The sequence below is a fragment of the Aphelocoma coerulescens genome, unplaced genomic scaffold (genome assembly GCF_041296385.1).
Source record: "Aphelocoma coerulescens isolate FSJ_1873_10779 unplaced genomic scaffold, UR_Acoe_1.0 HiC_scaffold_143, whole genome shotgun sequence".
Lineage (NCBI taxonomy): Eukaryota > Metazoa > Chordata > Aves > Passeriformes > Corvidae > Aphelocoma > Aphelocoma coerulescens.
The window spans coordinates 425,599-432,010 of record NW_027183494.1 but is presented as its reverse complement, the minus strand read 5'-3'; the positions used below and the strand labels follow the sequence as shown (position 1 = coordinate 432,010).

The 6,412-nt window shown below is 66.7% G+C and overlaps 1 non-coding gene across 1 annotated transcript; it reads right to left on the bottom strand.

Moving 5' to 3' along the window:
* Window positions 1-3,807: 3,807 nt before the first annotated feature.
* On the bottom strand, window positions 3,808-3,941 carry LOC138100823 (U8 small nucleolar RNA). Its single transcript, XR_011146909.1, has one exon. It is a non-coding gene; the product is annotated as a U8 small nucleolar RNA (small nucleolar RNA).
* Between the last annotated feature and the right edge of the window lie 2,471 nt (window positions 3,942-6,412).

The following is a 6,412-nucleotide window of genomic DNA, read 5'->3' as shown; positions in this document are numbered from 1 at the left end:
GACACCGCCAGGCCACGCCCCTTTTCATGGCCACGCCCCTTTTCATGGCCACGCCCCCTCGGCCCGCGGGAGCCGCTCCATTTAAGGCGATTGTGGGCGTGGTCTCGCCTGGCTCCGCCCACAGAGTGGGCGGGGTTTGGGCTGTTCCCGCCAAGAAGGGGGGGAGGGGGCGCGAAGGGGATGGGGAGCCCGAAATGGGAGCCCAAAAACGGGGCCCGAGGGGGGTCTCGGAGGGGGCTCGGAGGGGTTCGGAGGGGTCCGAGGGGGTTCGGAGAGGCCCGGGACCCCCCCCCAAAGTTCACCGGAGGGGTTCGGAGGGGTCCGAGGGGGCTCGGAGGGGTCCGGGACCCTCCCCCAAAGGTCACCGAAGGGGCTCGGAGGGGCCCGAGTGGGGTTCGGAAGGGCCCGGGGGGGCTCCGAAGGGGCCCGAAGGGGTTCGGAGGGGTTCGAGGGGGTTCGGAGAGGTCCGAGGGGGTTCGGAGGGGTCCGGGACCCCCCCCAAAGGTCACCGGAGGGGTTCGGAGGGGCCCGAGGGGGCTCGGAGGGGTCCGAGGGGGTTCGGAGGGGTCCGAGGGGGTTCGGAGGGGCCCGGAGGGGCCTGAGGGGGTTCGGAGGGGTCCGAGGGGGTTCGGAGAGGCCCGGGACCCCCCCCAAAGGTCACCGGAGGGGTTCGGAGGGGCCCGAGGGGGCTCGGAGGGGCCCGAGTGGGGTTCGGAAGGGCCCGGGGGGGTTCGGAGGGCTCCGAAGGGGCCCGAAGGGGTTCGGAGGGGTTCGAGGGGGCTCGGAGGGGTCCGAGGGGGTTCGGAGGGGCCCAAATGGGCTCGGAGGGGTTCGAGGGGGTTCGGAGGGGCCCGAGTGGGGTTCGGAAGGGCCCGGGGGGGCTCCGAAGGGGTCCAAAGGGTCCGAGGGGGTTCGGAGGGGTCCGGGACCCTCCCGCAAAGGTCACCGGAGGGGTTCGGAGGGGTCCGAAGGGGCTCGGAGGGGTCCGAGGGGGTTCGGAGGGGTCCGAGGGGGTTCGGAGGGGCCCGGGACCCCCCCCAAAGGTCACCGGAGGGGTTCGGAGGGGTCCGAAGGGGCTCGGAGGGGCCCGAGGGGGTTCGGAGGGGTTCGAGTGGGGTTTGGAGGGGCTCTGAGGGGGCTCGGAGGGGCTCGGGACCCCCCCCCCAAAGATCACCGGAGGGGCTCGGAGGGATCCGAGGGGGCTCGGAGGGGCCCGGGACCCCCCCCCAAAGGTCACCGGAGGGCTCCGAGCTCTGCAGGACCCCCCCAAAACCGTGACGTCACTGGCGGAGCCCTCTGGGAATCCCGCGGTGGCACCTGCGGGCACAGGTGAGGGGCTGGGGGTACCTGGCTGGGGGTGCCCAGCAGTGCCCAGCCGTGGCCAGCAGTGTCCAGCAGCGCCCACCCATGTCCAGCTGTGCCCAGCAGTGTCCACCCGTGTCCAGCCGTGCCCAGCCGTGCCCAGCAGTGTCCAGCTGTGCCCAGCCGTGTCCAGCCGTGCCCAGCCGTGCCCAGCCGTGTCCAGCTGTGCCCACCCGTGTCCAGCTGTGCCCAGCCGTGCCCACCCGTGTCCAGCTGTGCCCAGCCGTGCCCACCCGTGTCCAGCTGTGCCCACCCGTGTCCAGCTGTGCCCAGCAGTGCCCAGCAGTGTCCAGCTGTGCCCAGGAGCAGCTGCGGGGGTTACTGGGAGCACTGGAGGCCACTGGGAGGCCACTGGGAGCACTGGGAAGGCACTGGGAGCACTGGGAGGGCACTGGGAAGGTGCTGTGAGGGCACTGGGAAGGCACTGGGAAGGTGCTGGGAAGGTGCTGGGAAGGCCCTGGGAGCAGTGGGAAGGCACTGGGAGCACTGGGAGGCACTGGGAGCATTGGGAGGGCACTGGGAGCATTGGGAGGGCACTGGGAAGGTGCTGGGAAGGCACTGGGAGCACTGGGAAGGCACTGGGAAGGCACTGGGAGGGCACTGGGAGCACTGGGAAGGCACTGGGAAGGCACTGGGAGGCACTGGGAGGGCACTGGGAGCACTGGGAAGCACTGGGAGCATTGGGAGGGCACTGGGAAGGGTGCTGGGAAGGCACTGGGAGCACTGGGAAGGCACTGGGAGGCCACTGGGAGCACTGGGAAGGCACTGGGAAGGCACTGGGAGGCACTAGGAGGGCACTGGGAGCACTGGGAAGGCACTGGGAAGGCACTGGGAAGGCACTGGGAGGCACTAGGAGGGCACTGGGAGCACTGGAAGGCACTGGGAAGGCACTGGGGGGCACTGGGAGCACTGGGAAGGCACTGGGAAGGCACTGGGGACTGTACTGGGAGGATCCCAGGAGCAGCTGCAGGGGTTACTGGGTGCAGTGGGAAGGCACTGGGAGCACTGGGAGGGCACTGGGAGGATACTGGGAGCGCTGGGGACTATACTGGGAGGGCTGCAGGGCTTACTGGGAGCACTGGGAATTCACTGGGGGTGACTGGGAGGATACTGGGAGCACTGGGGGCTATACTGGGAGGGCTGCAGGGGTTACTGGGAGGATACTGGAGCACTGGGGGCCATACTGGGAGGGCACTGGGGGTTACTGGGAGGGTACTGGGAGCATTGCAGCGGTTACTGGGAGGTGACTCCGTGCGACTGGACGCATACTGGGAGCACTGGGAGAGTGCGACCACGAGAACTGGGGTTAGAGCACACCAGTGCGGACCAGTACGGACCAGTTACGGACCAGTTCCGGACCAGTACGGACCAGTACGGACCAGTACGGACCAGTACGGACCAGTTCCGGACCAGTTCTGGACCAGTGCGGACCCCAATTACGGACCAGTTATGGACCAGTGCGAACCAGTTATGGACCAATTACGGACCAGTTACAGACCAGTTCCAGCCCAGTGCGGACCAGTTACGGACCAGTTACAGACCAGTTCCGGACCAGTGCGGACCAGTTCCGGACCAATATGGACCAGTTTATTGGACCAGTTCCAGACCAGTTCCAGACCAGTTCTGGACCAGTTCCAGCCCAGTGCGGACCAGTTACGGACCAGTTACGGACCAGTACGGACCAGTTACAGACCAGTTCCAGCCCAGTGCGGACCAGTTACGGACCAGTTACGGACCAGTTACGGACCAGTGCGGACCAGTTACGGACCAGTGCGGACCAGTTCCGGACCAGTTACGGACCAGTTACGGACCAGTTACAGACCAGTTCCAGCCCAGTGCGGACCAGTTACGGACCAGTTACGGACCAGTTACGGACCAGTGCGGACCAGTTCCGGACCAATATGGACCAGTTTATTGGACCAGTTCCGGACCAGTTCCAGACCAGTTCCGGACCAGTTCTGGACAGTTCCGGACCAGCGCGGACCAGTTCCGGACCAGTTCCAGACCAGTTCCGGACCAGTTCCTGGACCAGTTCCAGCCAGTGCGGACCAGTTACGGACCAGTTCCGGACCAGTACAGACCAGTTACAGACCAGTTCCAGCCCAGTGCGGACCAGTTCCAGACCAGTTACAGACCAGTTAGGGACCAGTGCGGACCAGTTACGGACCAGTTCCGGACCAATATGGACCAGTTACAGACCAGTTCCAGCCCAGTGCGGACCAGTTACAGACCAGTTACAGACCAGTGCAGACCGGTTACGGACCAGTTCCGGACCAGTACGGACCAGTTACAGACCAGCTCCAGCCCAGTGCGGACCAGTTCCAGACCAGTAACAGAGCAGTTAGGGACCAGTGCAGACCAGTTCCAGCCCAGTGCGAACCAGTTCCAGACCAGTACAAACCAGTCCCGGCCCGCGCGCTCCTGGCCCCGCCCCGCGCAGGCGCAATCAGAGTCCGAGGTCACGCGGGCCTTGTTGCGTGGCCCGCGCGCCGGCGTGACGTAATCAGTGACGTCATGACGCTGCGCTCATCACGTGCTGCCCGCAGGGCGGGGCAGGTCAGGATGTACCGCACTGACGATACCGGCGCCGCCCCGCCGCCGCCGCCCCGAGCCGCGGCACCGCCCCCGAACTCACGGCGACAACCCCGCTGCGCCGTCCGGCGGCCTCGTCGCGATCCCCGCTCCATCCCCGACCCATCGCACCCGGTTTTGCCGAAAAATCCTCCGTTTTAGCGAGTTCTGACCCGGAATTTCACACCGCTCTGATCCCACAATGCACCGCGCCGCTCATTTGCATGAACGCCGCGCCCGCCGTGGTTTTCGCGCTCAAGACCGGTTTCGTCGTCGCGCTTGTGGGGAGGGGGGGGGGGGTGGGGAGGGTCCTGGGGGATTTGGGGACCCCTGAAGGGGATTTGGGGACCTCTGCGGGGTTTGGGGACCCCTGCTGGGGATTTTGGGGATCCCTGAAGGGGATTTGGGGAGCCCTGAAGGATTTTGGGGACCCCTGAAGGGATTTGGAGACCCCTGCGGGGTTTTGGGGACCCCGAAGGGATTTTGGGGAGCCCTGAAGGGATTTTGGGGACCTCCGAAGGGATTTGGGGAGTCCTGAAGGGATTTTGGGGACCTCCGAAGGGGATTTGGGGAGCCCTGAAGGGATTTTGGGGACCCCTGAAAGGGATTTTGGAGACCCCTGAAAGGGATTTGGGGAGCCCTGAAGGGATTTTGGGGACCCCCGAAGGGATTTTGGGGAGCCCTGAAGGGATTTTGGGGACCCCGAGGGGATTTTGGGGAGCCCTGAAGGGGATTTGGGGATCCCTTAAGGGGATTTGGGGTCCCCTGAAGGGATTTTGGGGACCCCTGAAGGGATTTGGGGACCCCTGAAGGGGATTTGGGGTCCCCTGAAGGGATTTTGGGGAGCCCTGAAGGGATTTTGGGGACCCCTGAAGGGATTTGGGGACCCCTGCGGGGGTTTTGGGGACCCCTGAAGGGATTTTGGGGACCCCTGCGGGGGTTTTGGGGACCCCTGAAGGGATTTTGGAGACCCCTGAAGGGATTTGGGGAGCCCTGAAGGGATTTTGGAGACCCTGCGGGGGTTTTGGGGACCCCTGAAGGGATTTTGGGGATCCCTGAAAGGGATTTGGGGAGCCCTGAAGGGATTTTGGGGACCCCTGCGGGGGATTTTGGGGACCCCTGAAGGGATTTGGAGACCCCTGCGGGGGTTTTGGGGACCCCTGAAGGGATTTTGGGGATCCCTGAAAGGGATTTGGGGACCCCTGAAGGGATTTTGGGGACCCCTGCGGGGGATTTTGGGGACCTCTGAAGGGGATTTGGGGACCCCTGCAGGGATTTTGGGGACCTCTGAAGGGGGATTTGGGGACCCCTGCAGGGATTTTGGGGACCCCCGGGATGAGGCTCGGGGGGCTCAGGGAGGTTCAGGGGACCCTCGGGGGGATCCGGGGAGGGTCCAGGAGGTTTGGGGACCCCCAGGATGAGGTTTGGGGGGGGGAGGGGAGGGGAGGTCAGAAATTTTGGGGGGACCCTCGGAGGGGTTTGGGGTTTCTGGGAGGGGTCCCCGAACTTCCCCGCAGCGCCCCGATTTTGACCCCCCCCCCGACCCCCCACCCATCCCCCCCCCCTCCCCGCCCCGAAATTCCCCCTCTGCGGCGACCCCCGCCCCAAAATTACCCCGAACTTCGCTCCCAGAGTGCCCCCGCGCTGCTCATTTGCATGAGGGGCGTGGCCAGGGCTGTTTTCGCGCCAAAAATCGACTTTATTGAACAATTTGGGGACCCCAAGGGGGGTCTGGGGGGGGGGGGGTGGGGACCCTCGGGAGGGGCCCGGGGGGAGTCGGGAGGTTCGGGGTTCCTGGGGGGGGTCCTTGGGGGGGTCCTGGGGGGTTCCTGGGGGGGGACCTGGGGGGGTCCTGGGGGGGGGTCCTGAGGGGGGTCAGGAGGTTCGGGGGTCCTGAGGGGTCCTGGGGGGGGTCCTGGGGGGGTCCTGGGGGGTCCTGGCGGGGGTCAGGAGGTTCAGGGGTCCTGGGGGGGGGGGTCCTTGGGGGGGTCCTGAGGGGGGTTGGGAGGTTCGGGGGTCCTGGGGGGGGGTCCTGAGGGGGGTCCTGGGGGGGGTCAGGAGGTTCGGGGGTCCTGGGGGGGGTCCTGGGGGGGGTCAGGATATTCGGGGGTGTCCTGGGGGGGGTCCTGAGGGGGGTCCTGGGGGGGGTCCTTGTGGGGGTCCTGGGGGGGGTCAGGATGTTCGGGGGTCCTTGTGGGGGTCCTGGGGGGGGTCAGGATGTTGGGGGGGTCCTTGGGGGGGGTCAGGATGTTGGGGGGTCCTGGGGGGGGTCAGGATGTTCGGTGGGTCCTTGGGGGGGGTCAGGATGTTGGGGGGTCCTTGGGGGGGGTCAGGATGTTGGGGGGTCCCTGTGGGGGTCCTGGGGGGGGGTCAGGATGTTGGGGGGTCCTTGGGGGGGGTCAGGATGTTGGGGGGGTCCCTGTGGGGGGTCCTGGGGGGGGTCAGGATGTTGGGGGGTCCTTGGGGGGGGTCCCTCCCC